The sequence below is a fragment of the Coptis chinensis genome, chromosome 3, assembly GCF_015680905.1.
Source record: "Coptis chinensis isolate HL-2020 chromosome 3, ASM1568090v1, whole genome shotgun sequence".
Lineage (NCBI taxonomy): Eukaryota > Viridiplantae > Streptophyta > Magnoliopsida > Ranunculales > Ranunculaceae > Coptis > Coptis chinensis.
Window position 1 is genome coordinate 6,897,738 of NC_141458.1, and position 18,829 is coordinate 6,916,566.

The following is an 18,829-nucleotide window of genomic DNA, read 5'->3' on the forward strand; positions in this document are numbered from 1 at the left end:
CTTTTCTAGTGTAATTCCTGTCATTCATTTATTTACTTAATGTATACAGCAAGTTTTATTATTCCTTCAATGACCATGAGCTAATCCCCCTCGGGGGAGGGTTATCGCTTCGTGAGAACGGATTGACTCTTTAATATTCTAGAATCACTACTTAGGAATTAGGCATAGATTAGACATTCGGTCCCAAAATGATCGAGATCTGTACAAATTTGGATCTTTGATGCTCATCAGCGGTCGCGCAATCCAAAATGTCGGTAGCGACTCTATGGTGTCGATGACTCTCCAATTTGTCCAACTGATGTGGAATCGAGCCAGAGCTGAAATGATATTCGAGGAGATGAAATATTAGTTCAACTCCTTATGCTAGTGCGATGTGGCTCAGAGATGTGGGCATGCGCTAGGGATCAATACTCGACGTCGTCTCCAAACACGAGACGAATTAGAGATGTAGTGACGTGGTAATATAAACTGTTGAAAAATGATTCTTGCATAAGTATGATTAACTCTCTCCCTGTTCTCTATATTTGGTTATCTACATCAAAATCACCGTAGTAATTTACATTATTTGCATTACCGTTAATTTAATTAAACCAACTAAAAAACCTAAAATCCTACTCACAAAAAGTTGTAATTCCAGTTGTAAACCCTTCCGGGCCCTAAGGTTTGGACGATCCCTTACTCGACCTATCCTACCAAACCCACGTGAGTAAGATAACTTGACTAAAACGTACGACTATACGGACTTTGGACTTGGGACTTTGGTCTTTGGACTTCGGACTGTGGACCTCGGACTTAATTAATCAAGAAAACCAATAGATGTACAATAAAACGCGTTTATATCAAATGGCGTTGCTACACGCCGAAGGACTCTGGACTTAACGTATAACTGGAACACATCACGTAAAACCCCCCTCCCCTACCTCTTCATTTTTTAATTTCCATTTCTTTTTGCAATACTAATGATTACGATCCTGTTGCCCCAACTTTTCTACTATGTGATATATCGTGGAACCGGATCTTGTTTATTTCTATTAGCACGTTTTTTAAATATTTCAGTAGGAACTTGAAGTATCGAAGGCCCGACAAAAGAGTCTCGTGACGAGACTAAATTAGTAACGCGAGACTAACCTGGAGTATCAACACTCCGGTTTTCAGGTACATGACACTTTCCTTTTCAGTACTATTTTGGACTCTCTTGTCCAGTTTTTCCAGTAAGTTCATGAGCTCGGGAGTTAGTTCGATCGTGCACGAGGAATCGCGGGACACCAGGTTTCAAATCCTTAAACTCCTCAAACTTTGTCGAGGATATTATTTGGTTGTTACTATAACTTTGCTTTTACCTTGCATGTTTGTGTGTGGCATAAGAACTCTTTGCATATAAATGTGATTAGATCATTACATATTCACGTTAACACGATCAATATGATTCGAATATATTTTGATGTATGTGTAGTTTCAAACCACCTGCTTAGAATATTTTTGTATGTGTATGTTACATCAATTCACGGACGCGGTATTCATCTGTATGAGTTCGTTCTCGACATTCCCCTAGCTCACATATAACTCACATATAGTTGCACGTATAAGTAATATAGATTTGCATGTGTAGACTTTCTGCGTAAACTAGTATATGTTAATTAGTTTCTATTTTGGCATCTATCGTTTTTAATTGCATATTTCGTAATCACGTCTCCATAATACATTAATTACGTAAACTAAAAAATAAAAAAATAATAAAAAAATAAAAAAATCCTAATAATTAAAATTTCATCTTAATCATCTTAATAACACCCCGCATAATACACCATCATAAATCATCATCCTATTCCATCAGTGCCTAGGAAACTTGAAAAAAATTGAGGTTGCCTAATTAAGGAACGTGCTAGCACGAACAACCTCCCTCAATTTCTCTGGGGTGACTGGCTTTGGAATATTCACACGTTATCCTAGCTTACCTGCTCAAGTTAGCAATAGCTCAGGAAGACGTGCTTCACATCTCTCTTTCCTTAATTCTAAAACCTCCAGTCATAATTCGTTCCTTATGAGCCTTAAATTAAAATTTATATTTGTATGAGACTACGGTCTGGTAAACATAAGGAATTAGAACTTACATATCATCGTCGAAAATACAATAAACATCTGTTTATGCTATCTCCTAGACATAGTTCCTCCTCCGTAAACCAACCTCGTCAAACATCTCCGTTGTCGTCATCTCCCGTAATTATGGCCCAGGAAAATCCCACAGTCGAGAAACCCCTTTCGGATTTCTATACTGCCTTACAAGAAGGACCTGCTTCTTGCATTAAACTCGATGCTATTGTAGGTGATTTTCAAATTCTGCCAAACATTTTCGGTTTGTTACCTGTTTACCATGGTCTAGACCATGAAAAACCGTACAATCACCGCCTTTCCGGATGCAACAAGTAGTCACCACTTTCCGCCATCCGACTGTTACCAACGAATAAGTCTTGTTTAGGTTGTTTCCCTTCACCTTAGTTGATAAAGCTTCAGTTTGGCTCATAGGCGAAGCGCCGCAATCCATTGACATATGGGCCAAACTCGTACAAGCATTCATGATAAAGTTCTATACTTTCGAAGAAAACTACGAAATGCTTCAAAAGATTCAATTCTTTTCGCCCGGCACCCCTGGGGAATCCTTTTCGGAAGCATGGAGCAGATTTACTGATCTACTTCTCGAATGTCCCCATCACCAACTCGACACCGCTATATTAGTCCGTTCATTCTTTAATGGTCTCTCTGACCATAAAAAGGAAACATTAGATATCATGAGCGGCGGTTGTTTTCATGGACAAGGGCGCCATCTTGGAAGCATACACTTTTTCTTGAAGCGGGCTTCTTCCGAAGCACCCATTGGGAAACACGATTCTTCCAGATCTTCTAAAGACACTCCTACCAAAGTTACATCTATGTTCGAGGTCAAACCTGATCCGAATTAAAACTCTAATCGAGTCCCTAAACAAAAGGTCGATGCTCTTTAAATTTACAAGTAAATGATCAAAACCCAAACAGTCATGGTTGCCAACGCTTCCCCATGTCCTCTTTGCTTAAGTCCCCGAGCACGCGATTCTTATTGTCCTTTGGTATACGAGTGCCCTCCCCTTAACCTTCGAAGATGCTTGTGCTTTCAACATCCCTAATGCACCTTGGCGACAACATCCGAATTTAGCTTGGGCACCCCCGCCAACAAAGCTCCTCCGGTGTCAACAACGTTCTTCAGACGACCACCCATGAACTACAATTCCTATCGTCAAGGAAATCCTCCGCAATTCCAGCAAAGGGCAAAGTAATTTTCCCAATAATGTAAATATAGGGTACCAAAACAACCGCGAACCTTGTTCCGTTAATTAAAGATATGGCTACCAAAATCAACCCAGTAAATAATAACCGTGAACTAGTTCCCAAGGTTCGCTTAGTACAATCCACGGCCGATAAAACAATTTGAAACTTTTTCGACATACATGAATCAACAGAATCAAATCCTAGCTTCTATCCAGCCGGTCTCTTTGTTTATTTAGCTTCGGGATAAAAGTTAAAAGGCGTGTTCCGCCAAGCGGTTCAAACCCTAAGCCTACAAACACCGCCTTTGAACTCAATAATGCACGGGATCTAGTAATCCAAGCGGGGTGAGGTAAATGCCATTACCACTCTTCGCTCGCCAAACCATCAACAATAAAAATATTATGCCGACGAGGAATCGACGGAAACCACGGCCGACGCCCTTCCAACTCCTACCGCAACCTATAGCGGACGAAAGTTGTACCTTCCAATTCTACACCCGTCCACTAGGGAAAGACGCCCATCCGATCCTTATCCGCGATTACGCCTAAAAGCTCCGTTCCGCCCGTTTGGTAAAGAACAAACGCGATTTAACATTTCGATGAGATCCGTGGAAACCTTCAAAAATTTGACCATAAACTTACCTTTCCTAGATGCTTTTAAGCATTTACCCAAGCATGCCAAGTTTTTGAAGGACATGTGCACCACCAAACGATGTACGAATGTTCCTCAACAAGCGTTCCTCATCGAAAGCGGTTTCCGATTACCACTACCAATGGTGTGGTAAAGCAAGGACCCTGTGTCTAATTAACCATATTTCATGCACGCAAGTAAGTAAGTATATCGCTACCGCGACTTTTTAGACCTAGGTGCAGTGTTAACCTACTTCCCTACTACTTATTTAAGCAGTTCGGTCTTCATAAATTAAAACCTACCAATATGACTCTGCAACTCGCGGATCACTCCATTAAGTACCTAAAAGGCATAGTAGAGAACGTCATAGTCAAGGTCCAAGATTTTTACTACCCAGTTGATTTTGTCATTTTAGATAATCTTGAAGTGTGTGCTGACTCCATTCCTATCATCTTGGGATGTCCTTTTCTTGCAACTGCTAACGCTCTCATCAATTATCCGGGACGGTTCAATGACATTGTCTTTCGGGAACCTTTCTGTTGAACTCAACGTATTCAAATTAATGAAACAATTTCCCGATCCTATAATGGAGGGCTTAGATTAGTTTGGATGATAGATGGAACATGATTATTTCACAAACTCTTTTCCCCGCAATGAGATACACCAATTTCTTTCTTTTGATAATCCACGAGTTTGATGATGACTGCATACATAAATGATGTCCACACATTATTAGAGTCGGTACCACTATTTGATCCTACTGCTGCGTTGCAAACTGATTCAGAAGAACAAGATTCGCTCTTTTCCATTGAAGAGATGATCCTTCATGAATCCTTGATCCCCAATCCTCCAACTCCGGATTTAAAACCCTCGCCCTCGATTTGAAATGCGCATCTCGATCTCGATGGTAGTCACCCTATAATAATTTCTGCTCACTTGACTACCGACGAAGAGGCACGCGTTTGATTCATGTCATTCGTGAATACCGCCGCTATCGGATGGTCCTTAGATGATATCAAAGGAATAGACCCTAGCATATGCACACATCGATACATCTCGATGACGCACAAAGACATCGCTAGAACCACAACGCCTTTAATCCCGCCATGAAGGAAATGGTGAGAGAGGAAGTTTTACGTTTACTTGATGCAGGTATCATATACCCTATCTCTGATAGTGATTGGGTTAGTCCTGTCCACGTTGTTCCCAAAAAGTCCGGCATTCAAGTTGTACAAAATGAAAATGGTGAGTGCATCTCCACTCACATTCCATTAAAATGGAGAATTTGCATTGACTATCGCAAACTTAATGCCAGAACACGTAAAGATCACTTCTCTCTCCCATTCATTGACCAAATGCTAGAACGTTTAGCCGGTCATGCTTACTAATGTTTTCTTGATGGCTATTCCGGATACTTCCAAATTGTCATCGATCCCGCCGATCAAGAAAAGACAACTTTCACGTGTCCCTTTGGAACCTTTGCATACAGACGAATGTCTTTTGGTCTTTGTAATGCCCCAGGTACCTTCCAACGCTGCATGCTTCACATTTTCAGTGATATGGTGGAACGTTATATTGAAGTCTTCATGGACGATTTTTTCATCTATGGAAATTCCTTTGACGACTGCCTATCCAACCTTTCTAAAGTATTAACGCGTTGCGATGAGAAAAATCTGGTACTCAATTGGGAGAAGTGTCATTTCATGGTTACCAAAGGACTTGTTCTAGGTCATATTGTTTCGAAAGAAGGGATAAAGGTTGATAAAGCTAAAATTGTTAAAATTTCTTCGCTTACCTTTCTTAATGCATAGTTACTGCGGATATCCCGTGTCTTTTTAGGCCCACTGGTTTTACAGAGATTCATTCAGGATTTTTCTAAAGTTGCTCGACCTTTAACCAATCTCCCGCTTAAGGATGCCGTATTTGACTTCAATTTCGATTGCAAACAAGCTTTTGATACTCTAAAACCGCTCGACTACCGCCTCGTCTATTCAACCCCCGATTGGTCACAACCATTCGAATCGACGCGTGTGGCTTAGCGACTTTGCTATTGGCCAGACTAGGTTAACGGCGTGATGACAAACCCGTTGTCATTTATTACGCTTAGTAAAACTCTTAATGACGCCAACGTAATTACACAAAGAACCGAGAAAGAGTTCCTAGCTGTTGTCTATGCCTTGGATAAGTTTAGCCCTTACCTAGTTGGAACATCCACTATCGTGATATATCTTGACCATGCCGCGCCGGTACTTACTTTCGAAAAAGGGACGAAAACAATGATTGTTCCACTGGATCCTTCTCTTGCAAGAATTCACCCCGGAAATCAAAGACAAGAAAGGAACCGAAAATGTAGTGGCCGACCATTTATCAAGGCTGGTTGGTGACATTGATAGAGATTCGAAGCCATCCGTGATTCCTTCCGGCATCTAATATTTGTACTATATTTTCTCATCTCCATGGTATGCTAGATATATCGTTAACTACCTAGTTCTTGAGGAAGTTCCTTCCTCTTGGTCACGCCCCGATCATAAAAAGTTCTTATCCATCGTAAAATATTATTTTTGGGATGACCCTACCTCTTTTAAGTATTGTTTCGACCAACTCATTCAATTTTGCATTCTCGACCGGGAGCACACCGACGTATTATCCTTTTGCCATGAACAATCTTATGGAAGTCATTTCAGTGGAAAGAAAACTGCGGCCAAGGTATTACAATGTGGTTTTTACTAGCTTACTCTTTTTCGCGATGCACATGAACATTGCATAGCTTGCATTCGTTGTCAGCACCTAGGTCGAATTACCAAACGAAATATGATGCCCCTAAATCCTATCTTGATTGTGGAAATTTTTTATGTTTGGGGCATTGATTTTATGGGACCTTTCCCTATTTCTCAAGGTTTTCTATACATTTTAGTCACTGTAGACTATGTGTCCAAATAGATTGAGGCACTCGCTTATCACTCAAATGACCATAAGACTGTTGTGAAATTTGTTAAAGAAAACATTTTCTCTCGTTTTGGTGTCCCCAAAGCTATCATCATTGATGGGGGTACACATTTTTGTAATAAATTTTTTGGGTTTTTAATGAAGAAATATGGAGTTACTCACAAGGTTGCTACTCCATATCACCCACAAACGAGTGGCCAAGTGGAAGTCTCCAACAGAGAGATAAAGTCTATTCTGGAGAAAACTGTCAACCCATCAAGAAAGGACTGGTATCTCCGTTTATCGGATGCCTTGTGGGAATACCGAACAGCATTTAAGACACCTATAGGGATGTCTCCTTACCGCATTGTTTTTGGAAAACCTTGTCATCTGCTAGTTGAACTTGAGCATCGTGCCCTTTGGGCCATCAAAAGCCTCAATTACAATATCATCGAGGCAGGCGAGAAGCAAAAACTGCAATTAAATGAGCTTGAGGAGATTCGGAGTGATGCTTATGATCTCTTGAAATCCTACAAAGCTAACATGAAAAGAGTGCATGACAAGTACATTTTGCGTAAGGATTTTAAAATTGGCCAAAAAGTTTTCTTTGCATAACTCCAGATACACATTTTTCCTGGTAAACTGAAAACACGATGGTCTGGTCCTTTCATTGTGTCAGCTGTGAAACATTATGGGGAAATCTCTTTGCTTAATCCACAAGATAACAGCGAATTTCAAGTCAATGGACAACGCCTAAAACATTACCACAAATTACGCTCACCAGATTTGAACAGACTCTTCTTCAGGATCCGGTCTACACAGACTAGATGTTTCGTTTGGCGTACTCAATCTTGTTTCTATAGAGGGTACGCCATTTTGGTAGCCGGGCCATCTTCTATCTTATGATCTCCATAGTTCTTTGAAGTGTGTGGTTGCAAGCGCTGGAACCTTTGTCCACGAAAATTCTATTTCAGAACTGAGTATAAATGTCTTCTGCAACACGAGCAAACGTGCTTTTTTGTAAACAATGGGTACCTAAAATTTCACATCCTTCATTCTCTTCCCTTTTCTACTCTCTACCTCGCGAACTTCAGCTAATCATTTGGTGTAAGTCTCACTTATCACGAATAGGGAATGGTCAGTAGTACTTTTGCTCGTAAATGGACGCGGCGAAGGATGGACGGGTGTATGCATTGTCAAACACCCTTCTGTCTAGGTCTTGACTTTCTATCCGATACTAGCCAGTTTAAGGTATACTTTTGTCTGACACCAGCTGCACAGGATAATCTTCGTCGCCGCGCCGTTTCTCCCATAGGTTGGGATTCGTCTTGAGAATCTGACGTTAAAAGACCCGATTCGTCTTGAGAATCTGATGTTAAAAGACTCGACTCATCTTGAGGATCTGACGTTAAAAGACTCATCTTGTAGATATATTTATATTGTTGCCTTTTCCCTTTGCATTACGTTTTGCACATGAGATTCATGTCCAACCTCAGATGACGCATACTTGGAACACAAACGGGCAATGGATTCCACCAGACCAACCCTAGAATTGGTTACTTTGAGTTCCCTTGGGGCGGTTTGAGGATAGCCGTATGTAATAAGGGCAATTTTATTAGACCGTAGCGCGCACGGTCTAGGATGGTACCATCCTGCCCCTAACCCCATAATACATAGAGGTAAAGCCACAGTCTGGTTGGATTGGGTTCGCTCTAGAGTCGACATGACAGTTGTCTATGATTTAAGATGGTGACTCTTCTCGACATCCAGTGTTTTTCACGTATATCTCCCTTGTATATAAATAAAACCCTTGTTTATAAATAAAACACTCTCTTTCTTTTCAAAAATTCTTGTGACCTTCAAGAATGACTCATACAATTGGATAACATTTTTCGTGCCGATCATTTCGATATCTCATTCATCCAATTCAGAGTCCAAACGAGTCGTGGGTAAGCGTTTAGATTTTTTTAGGCTTAAATCGGGCTTTTGGCTTGATTTGGGCTTGGGAAAATTTTTGGCCCAACCAAAATATCGAAATATCGGGCCCTTTAAACCCGGATAACCCGACCACACGCGTCACCATCACTCATTTATTCTTCCCTAAATTCCGGATCTTGCCTCCCTCGTTTAAGTCTCGCGACGACAGCGGCCCACGCTTAAATCAGTGTCTCGTAGCGACTCTTACAACTCCAACTACAATTCCTTCCGTCGGATCGTCCCATTTCTCCCCTCATCATTAATCAATATCCAGCCTCTCCTAAGACGGTGATGGCCGAAAGTAGGCGTATTTGTGTGGAGAAATTTTTGGAAATTTATTTGAAAACGGGATGTTTGCTCCATTCTTTGATAATGAAATTCACTCTAGAGGATGGGAGTACTTGTTATATGCTAATGGAGGGCTTTATTCCAAGGATTTGGTGATGAAATTCTACGACAATGGGAGCTTTAATGGCTTCATTTTGGGTTACCGTCGAGTGTGCGCCCACGAAGTCACACTTGTTTTGCTCTCCGGGATCACGGGCATTCCTCCGTCAGTTACGTATTATTGACTTCAAGAAGAAGTCCGTGTACCCACGGACTTAAGACCTAATGCTCGACACACTAATCGAGGGAGAGTACAACATAGGCGAAAATGCGCGGCGATCATCGGTTCGGGTGCGAACGGAACCCGGTTAGGACTGTGACTCAATGGTGGGGATGAGCGTCATTGGCACCTCAAAGCTCTCGGACATCAACAAGACCTTCCTCCACCTTCTGCGGATCCTCCAGAGTGAAAGGGTAACTTCTGCATCGTTACCTTTCTTTTTATATTATTACACATGCCACTCTTAGATCAGCCCCTCTTTGTCGCTCGGTAACACAAGTTATGATTACCTTGGGTTTTAAATGCGCCACACCCCGTTACTCCCTATACCACAATATGAGAATATGTTTGTCTTCAAGAAATGCATACCGACCCCTTTGGGAACCCACAACACCAAGGGGCCGAAAGCACTTTTAGCGTAGGCTCATCGCCCCTACTTTGATGAGATCGCCATGAGTAAGATCACCCACCCCATAGAGGCCTTACATGCTGTGAACAGTGGTTTGAGAGACATGTACACTCGCCAGGTATCGATGAGACATACATTGGGCGAGTTAAGGACAAATATGACTACTCGCCACGAGTCGATGACAGACAGCATGGGCGAATTCTAGCAGGAAATGAGAGCTTCCATGACTACATTTCAGGACCATATGCTTACTCGCCAGAACCAGTTTCAGCGAATGTTCATGGCGAGCCAGCATCAATTTTAGGCTCAGGTGATGGTTACTCTGGGTGATATCCAGGAGTAGTTAGCCTCCATGGGAGCTCGTCAGATGCACGGACGTCGCAGGGACTCCCGGTTCTTCTCCGCAGCCACGAGGATCATCAAGAGCTAGTTTATTTTTCCAGTCTTGTATAATATTTATGTCAGATATTTGATCTACGTGTTTGCATTTCCAGCTTAATAGTAGGTTATTTCCTAAAAATTTCTGCCTGGATATATTAGTTATGTCTAATATTATATTATATAGGTAGGAACATATATAATAATATTAGTAATAATAATTTATATAGATATATATAAATATATATACATATATATTTTAGATGTCACACTTAACAGCAAACTTTACCGTAAACTAATGTTTTAAAAAACGGTCAGAAAACGGTCATGAAAACACACAAAAAACGGTCAGAAAACGGCAAAGTTCTTTCTATAAATAAGTTCAACACTTCCTCCACATTCACTCATTTCATATTCTTCCCTCTACACTTCTTATTCTAAAAAATCGTTTTTAGTCCGCTCCAAATTTCAAGCTTCATGGATGCACTAGAAAAGTTTGAGCAGCGGCAAATTGAATATGCTAATCAAGTCTTCATGCTTGTTTGTTTCATTATAGTAATGTTGTTAATGTGGCATATAGTTCTATCTAATATTTAGGTTTGTATTTTATTTCCCGTATCATTATGTTGTGTTTCCATACCGTTGTACGTTCTTACATCTTATTGTGATAGTATATCTACATTTTCCTTGTCCTTCTACTTACGTTATTTAGTGTAAAAAAAAAAAAAAAAAAAAAAAAAAAAAAAGGGGCACTCCTTGTCACATGCCCCATTCTTCTCATCCACACTACATCCACTTTTGCGCATATCTTAGAAGATACACGTGGTCTAATTACCCTGTGACACCTCGATCCGTATTTTTTATATTTTCGGATTGGTGCCTATTTATAACAAGGATAGACACCTCAAAAATCTAACTTCCCTTTTTCCATTTTTTTTTTCACCACTCAATCTTTAATGGCCCTCACTCAAAGTTTCGTGCCCGAGCAAAATTTTATGGAAAATTTCCAAAATGGTATTTTTCATCGCTTTTTTGACATAGAAATATCACGTCGAGAATGGCACCCTCTTTTACATCATAAGCAAGCTTTTTATTCCAAAGATTTGGTCTTGTTGTTCTATAAAAGCGGTTATTTCCAAAACGGGCAATTCTTTGTCCGTGCTAACGGATGCGAGCGTGAATTGACTATGGAAATCATCTCTGAGGTACTTCAAATTCCTATTACAAACCAAGGAGTACACCTTCGGGGATTCACCTTTTCGACAATATCGGGCATCCGATGTTGCAACTATCCTTTCACGAATAATACAACCGAAAAACCGTATTGTTTATCAACGATCTTTGCAAAAAGAACCAATTATCGTGATCCAATGGGTAGCTCATAATGTGCTCGCACGCCTAAGACTTCGAAATAACCAAACCCTCCTACATCTACTCGGGTCTTACGAGAGTAAGCGCAATGATTTTTGCATTATTAAATTTCTCTCGAACGCGATCGCGACGTGCGGGGAAAAAGGCAACTCCTTTACCAACCATCGTGACACTTATCATGATACGTTGGGTTTTTCTAGTACTTCTCCTCATACACCTCTTGAACAGCTAACATTCTTACCATTCACTCGGTTATGTAGGAACGGAGTCCGGAACCCCGACGTTGCAAAGAACGTGTCGGTAAAAACCCGAAGATTGTTCCGTGACAACATCTTCACTGAAAATGCATTATGCAATGTATTTAATCCCATGGAAGGGCTTTTAATGCAACAAGGACTGATGACATTATTCAAACGTCGTAACATTATCATCACCGGTCTTCTTGAATTTCGGGGACGGACAATAAACGAAGAGGAACAAGCACAATTCTTGCATACCCACAACCGGTTCTCGGCAAATCACACTCTCATAATGGAGAACCACGCCGAGATTTACTAGATGAAGTTTAAATGTTGCAACGGGAACATTAACGGATTGACAACATAGAAAATCTTATAAATGGATCCCTCCCACAAAAGGATCCTCGCCGTTACTTGGGCCCATGAAACCATTTAAATTTTGCAATTTTATATTATTTGTCATTCTCTTTTTAGTTTTTAATTTTCCTATGGTAATTTGTTTTTACTTAATTATTCTCATCATACTCTAATATTTGTTTATCCTTGTCTAAATAGGTCACATTTTTTTTTCACACATCTTCTACAATGGAAGCTCCAAAGATGATTCCAGAACAATCTTTCCATTCGTTCAATGAATTCTCAAGATATGAACATCTTTTCAGACTACATCACTCAAGTTGGTTGGAACTCTTTATTCTACACCCGGAGCGGACATACTCCCCGTGTTTGGCAACTTATTTTTATGATCACATGGAAGATCTACCACCGTCCGTGGTTTCCCCTTTGAATGGCTTTACACTGTATTGGTAACACCGACACTCTTTTTACGAGCCAAATTTGCTATGGCCCTAGACCTTCCTCCTCTTCAGCCGGACCTACCCATTCAATACATGATGAGAGAATGACTTTAATGACTATTCTAGGGAAGATTTTGCTACCGGTATGGCGATGGCATTGCCCACGTCGCTGAACATGCGAAGGCGGCCGATGGCCGACTTCACTATTCCACTAGCCATTATGACCATGAATGTTGGAACCGCCATGTTATTTATTCTTCCGAACATCATGAGGGATTGGCATTTTTCCACCGCATCAAAGTCGGCCGTGTAAGACATTCCATGCATTGGCCCAAAGAACATACCGCCTTTGACATTCTGAACTAGTAATTGAGAATCTTAAGAAGGCTCGGTCTTTTCGGCAAACACTATATATCACCCTGCCGATTCATAAAGATGCGGGATAGTGAGGACGTACTTCTACGGTTTCGCGGCCACCTTTCAGACTGGGTAACGGTCGACTCTATGTGTCCAACAAACAAGATAATTCGATTTCTTTACGATTTGGGACATGGCGACGCCCTGCAAGGTATTTAAAGAAAGTTCGTTCTTTCCCTAATGATGATAAAATGATAGCTCATCTAGACAATGCAAAAAAGAGGAAGTGGAGCAAAGTCTGGAAAGCTATGATAGATTGGCGGGATGCAAAGGAATGACATTTCTACAGGGGCGAGGCAAGGATGGACTATTCCCCAGTTCAAGGTTGGGGTAATGTGAGTTGATGCATGTACATATTTGTTTTACATTTTGATGTGAAATAAATAAATAACCTAACAATGTGCTTCTACTTTTATGATGTATAATATATAGTGTGTTACAATAAATTTTTGTGGAAGATGTCAGCTATATTTTTGCTCAAAGCCTCTCAGGTATACTCTTTCTTCCTCTTAACACTTTGAGGACACGATTAATCCGATTTGTTTGGGGGTGGTGAGAACCTTTTGCAAAAATTAGGCATGCATAGTTGTATATAGTTTACTTGATGTCTAAATAAACGTATTTAGTGACAAATTTTCGTTTCCCTTTCTATGATGAAAAATATTTAGAAATCTCACCCTAGCATCATAATTAGGACTTGTTCTTAGAAACTTAATTTAATACGTATGCAATAGTTTTTACATCTTTTCATGAGCATTCATGCACTGACTATCATTAAATGTACACAGAAGTAAGTTTATGGGACCCACGGTTAGACAACTTAGTTTCCATATCCTGTAAGAATCTAACCAAAAGCCTCAAAATGTGTGATATATGAGTAATGACACAGAGGAGTAATTCTTTCGAATAAGAGAAGTTCACACGTCTACTTACTTGATCACTACCCAAATTCTAGGTGAGAATTTAGGCCTTCTTTGGATCGATATAGCCAAAAATTCACACCTGTAAAAAAAATTTACCGCTAATCGTTCCACTGAACCTTTCATTAATCCTTTCTACTTCACCAAAAAAAAAATCATTATCTATCTATTAACCACAAATAAATAAGCCTACCTAGATGATGAGTATGAGAAATATGATGAAGTCTTGAGAAAAATGAAGAGAAAAAAACCTTGTCACAAATCAAAATCGGTTACTGTTTGAGGAAGAAAAGAAAAAAAAAAAATAGAAATATATTTCCAGAAAAAAAAAATATCAAGGTTAGAATTCCCCCCAAAAAATCAAATCAAAAGGGAATACAAATCTGATAAATCTGGTGCCGACAAGCGTTGTGAAGTGAGCATCGGACCGACCCGAGGCGACAAACTCTAATGCAAAGAGAAAGTAAAAAATGCCAAAATCGGTAGCCACTAGACATACTAAGTGGACCCACTCTGCGGGCTCAAAAGGCATGACGAGTCAACATAGGCAGGTGGCAAGTGATGGTCTTAATTTGGTGCCACCTCGCAATAGGAAAGACACGTGCCAATTCAATGTTTGAATTGAATTAGGCTAAAAGACGAAACCAAAACATATAAATACAAAACCTTATAAAGAAAAAGACAAAGCTAAATTAAAACAGGTAAAACCAAAACTTTGTATTTCAAAGTTTTGAATCTCTCAATTAGCATAAGGCCAAAACTCAATTAATCCGTCTCCAGTCTCCCGCCTATATATATGAGGGGGTAGCCTTCATTATTTTTCCTTCAACATTTTCATGCTCTAGCCTCCGCTTAGCAGTTAGTTAGTTTTTATTTCAATACTTACATTCCGTCATTTTCATTCCAGCAGCTTAAATAATGTAAGTCATTTTACCCTTAATAACAGTAATTTCTTTTCTAGTGTAATTCCTGTCCTGCATTTATTTACTTAATGTATACAGCAAGTTTTATTATTCCTTCAATGACCATGAGCTAATCCCCCCCCTCAGGGGGAGGGTTATGCTGCTCATGTGAGAATCCGGATTGACTATTTAATATTCTAGAATCACTACTTAGGAATTAGGCATAGATTAGACATCCGGTCCCAAAAGGACTGAGACTATACAAATTTGGAGTGCTGATGCTCCAAAACAGTCTCGTGCGCGACCCAAAATGTCTCGGGCGCGACTCTATGGTGTCAAACAACTCTTCAATTTGTCCAGCTGATGTGGAATCGAGCCAGGAGCTGAAATGATATTCCAGAGATGAAATATTAGTTCAACTCCTTATGCTAGTGCGACGCGGCTCAGAGACGTGGGCATGCGCTAGGGATCAATACTCGACGTCGTCTCCGAACACGAGACGAATTAGAGATATAGTGACGTGGTAATATAAACTGTTGAAAAATGATTCTTGCATGAGTATGATTAACTCTATCCTTGTTCTCTATCTTTGGTTATCTACATCAAAATCACCGTAGTAATTTACATTATTTGCATTACCGTTAATTTAATTAAACCAACTAAAAAACCTAAAATCCTACTCACAAAAAGTTGTAATTCCAGTTGTAAACCCTTCCGGGCCCTAAGGTTTGGATGATCCCTTACTCGACCTATCCTACTAAACCCACGTGAGTAAGGTAACTTGACTAAAACGTACGACTATATGGACTTTGGACTTGGGACTTTGGTCTTCGGACTTCGGACTGTGGACCTCGGACTTAATTAATCAAGAAAACCAATAGACGTACAATAAAACGTGTTTATATCAATCTTCAAGATGGTCCCATACATTGGAATGGCCTGCATCCCTACATGGTTGCCTTGATGTAGTTGAATTGACAACATCGTCCACCGGCCTTTGTCTCTTTGCGAGCTTCCTTCTCAAGTTCCTATTCAAAATGTTGACTTGTCATAACTCATGCTCAACCGTATTAGGGGTGTATTGGCTGTTACCATCACCTGTTCCGTTAGTTGGTGTGAGAGTATATAAAGACTCAAATTCTCGTTAAGGGTATTTTTGTAAATTACATAGCAAACCTAGGGACATTTATGTAATTGGTCGGTCGGGTTTACATTTCAAACGTACATAAATTAATGAAACTTAACTCCGACTCATAAGCCACGTTAGGTAAGCAACTCATCTACGAAAATTTGACAAAAATGTCGGTTAGCGGCTTTTTCAAGATTCGAAGGGCACGAAGTTAAGCGACTTACACACATAAGTGAGTTATCGTTATAGCTGCGGTGGGATAGAATGTAGAAAATTAAATTAAAAATTTGGTTGGGTGGAAAAATAACTCACGGCTAAGTCAAATTAGTTAGTGGTTATAAGTTAATTAGGACTTTAAGCCTAATTTGAGCATATTGGGCTTGGGCCTTAATAACTTAAACAAGTAAAAAAAAAAAAAAAAAAAAACTTGTCGCACCAAACAAAAACCAAATCGCACGAAATAATTTTCTCCCCCAAATTCTCTCAATTTCGCCCACTCTTAAACCCTAGGAGAGAGAAACCCCAAATTCACCCAAAATTTAGTGATTAAAACCTCAATTCGCACCTCCCCATCCTTAGTAACACTAAACTCAAGTGTGAGGATTCGAATCTCCTCGAATTTGCGTCGTATCACAGTGAGGTGAGTTTAATTTCGCATTTAGATTCGATTTCGATAGGATTTGGTTGTGTTAACGAAATTAATCGTATGGGGTGGTGATGTATTCGGCAAGAGCTTGTTTGGAGAAGGTAGAGCCAATAATGGGGGCTAAGAAAGCTAAAGGGGATATCTTTACTGGCTTGGTAAGAATTTTGTTTATTCACTCCATTTTGAGAAATTCATGTTGGTTATATACCTTGTTTAATGTAATGTTGATTATAGAGTGGAGGAGGAGAAACAACCACCGATTTTATTAATAGAATTAATATGAATTGAAGGGGGTGGAATTTGGTTATTGTTGGAGTTGGGAAAAATCTCACTTGTTAGTGGAAGTGATATGATTGGCGTTGGCGTGAGGGGCCCGCAGAAGCGTCGGAAATAGCCTGCGGAGACTGTCGAGGTACTGATGCTAGAAATGGCTCAGAGCTTTGTTAATCTGTAGTTAGAGGAAAAATTTCCGGAAACTAAATTAATTGGGCCGAGATTTCTTCTGGCCATGCGTTAGATAAAAATTCGTTAGTTATAAATTCTAATAACCTACGTGTATATGCTTTGTTATAGGAGTTAAATAAGAGTGGATTCTTAGCGGGCTTGATTCGGTTAAGTGGGGAGGAGGGGAACGGAGCTTGCTAAGGTAGGAACTTACATACCAATATATAGCATGCTTATTTTCATGCATGATTTGATTGTTTTAAATTGGGAAAGATAGTTTGCGTATCAACCATGCATGTATATGTGATATTCATGTTTTGCATTGTATTTACTCGATATAAACTAAATATATGAATAGCTTTCGTGTTAAATGGTTTTTGCGAAATCTGGGTAGCGGAGATTTATTTTCTTTGTTAAAAGAGCAAAACTGGTTTTGGGAAGGGTTCTCATCTCTTGTCTCAGTAAGGAGACAGAGAGATGGATTTTGTAATGCGGGTAAGGATTACCTGGTTGTTTGTAACAATGTGTGAGGTTCTGGATTGTTCCACATATGGTTCGTTGTTATTTATGATGATTTTCCGTTTGGGAATCATCGGTTGTCATTTACTATGACTGGCCCGTTTGGGAGTCATAGATTGCATTACTCGATTGTTGGAAATCCAGGAACTCACACATATAGAACCAACAGTTTTAAAAGAAAAACTAAATATGTATCTATAGTATTTGGAAATGACCGGTAATACGAGTATATATATATATATATATATATATATATATATATATATATATATATATATATATATATATATATATTACTATGCTTACTTATCACGAGGGATTTAGAAAAAGGAATTGTGAATTCTATAAAGTTAAAGAACTGTTTGTCGCATTTCCAAAGACGGCAGTTCGCTCTAGGATTCCAACTGTGGTGTACACCTTTTGAGGTGGTGGGCCACCTTTAAAGGGATGCATCACTGGATGTAGTCCGGGAATTCCTTTTCTACTTTTCTAGATAACCATGTTTGTACATGTCATTTGATGGTGCTTAGCTTGTGTGAGGTTACATGTTACCTCGATGAGGTTTAGACGCGAGGAGTGAGAGTTTAGTGCACTCCACGGATGTGTCGATCCCGAAAGCGCCTGTAGTCGTCGAACGGTTGACCACCGTAAGTTAGGTGACAGCCCGTATGGGGGTCGTGGTCACAGGCCCACCTAAGCCCTAAAAGCTTTGGGGATTTTGTGTGTACGAACACAGCAAGCTCCCTGTTGGTAAAATCAGGAAAACAACGGTGCATGGTTCACACTGGAAAGTACTGAACTGAGATATGCCTGTGACTGGGGCTGAGTACCAGTCGTACCCTCACCATTCTAATAGGATGCAGCGGCCACAATAGTTTTATGATGTTTGTGAAAACTATATTTTGAATATTAACGAAGCATGTCGAAATGAATTCTGCTAGTTAGTGATGTACTATATAGTCACGATATTTGGATATTATTATGGAAACCTGCATGTTTTAAATGTTTTACTATAAGTAGTCTATTTATTGGTTATGTGCGTTTCTACTGGGCATAGTTGTTTTGCTCATCCTACATTAACCTTTCACCCGACACGTTCGCGGGAGGAGACTTTCCCTACCACTGGGGATGATGGTTTTGGAGATTTGAGGGGTTTCCCTTAATCTTGACGAGGGACAGAGTCAAGTGATTTTGGTTGTATAGAGAGAGACTAGTTTCT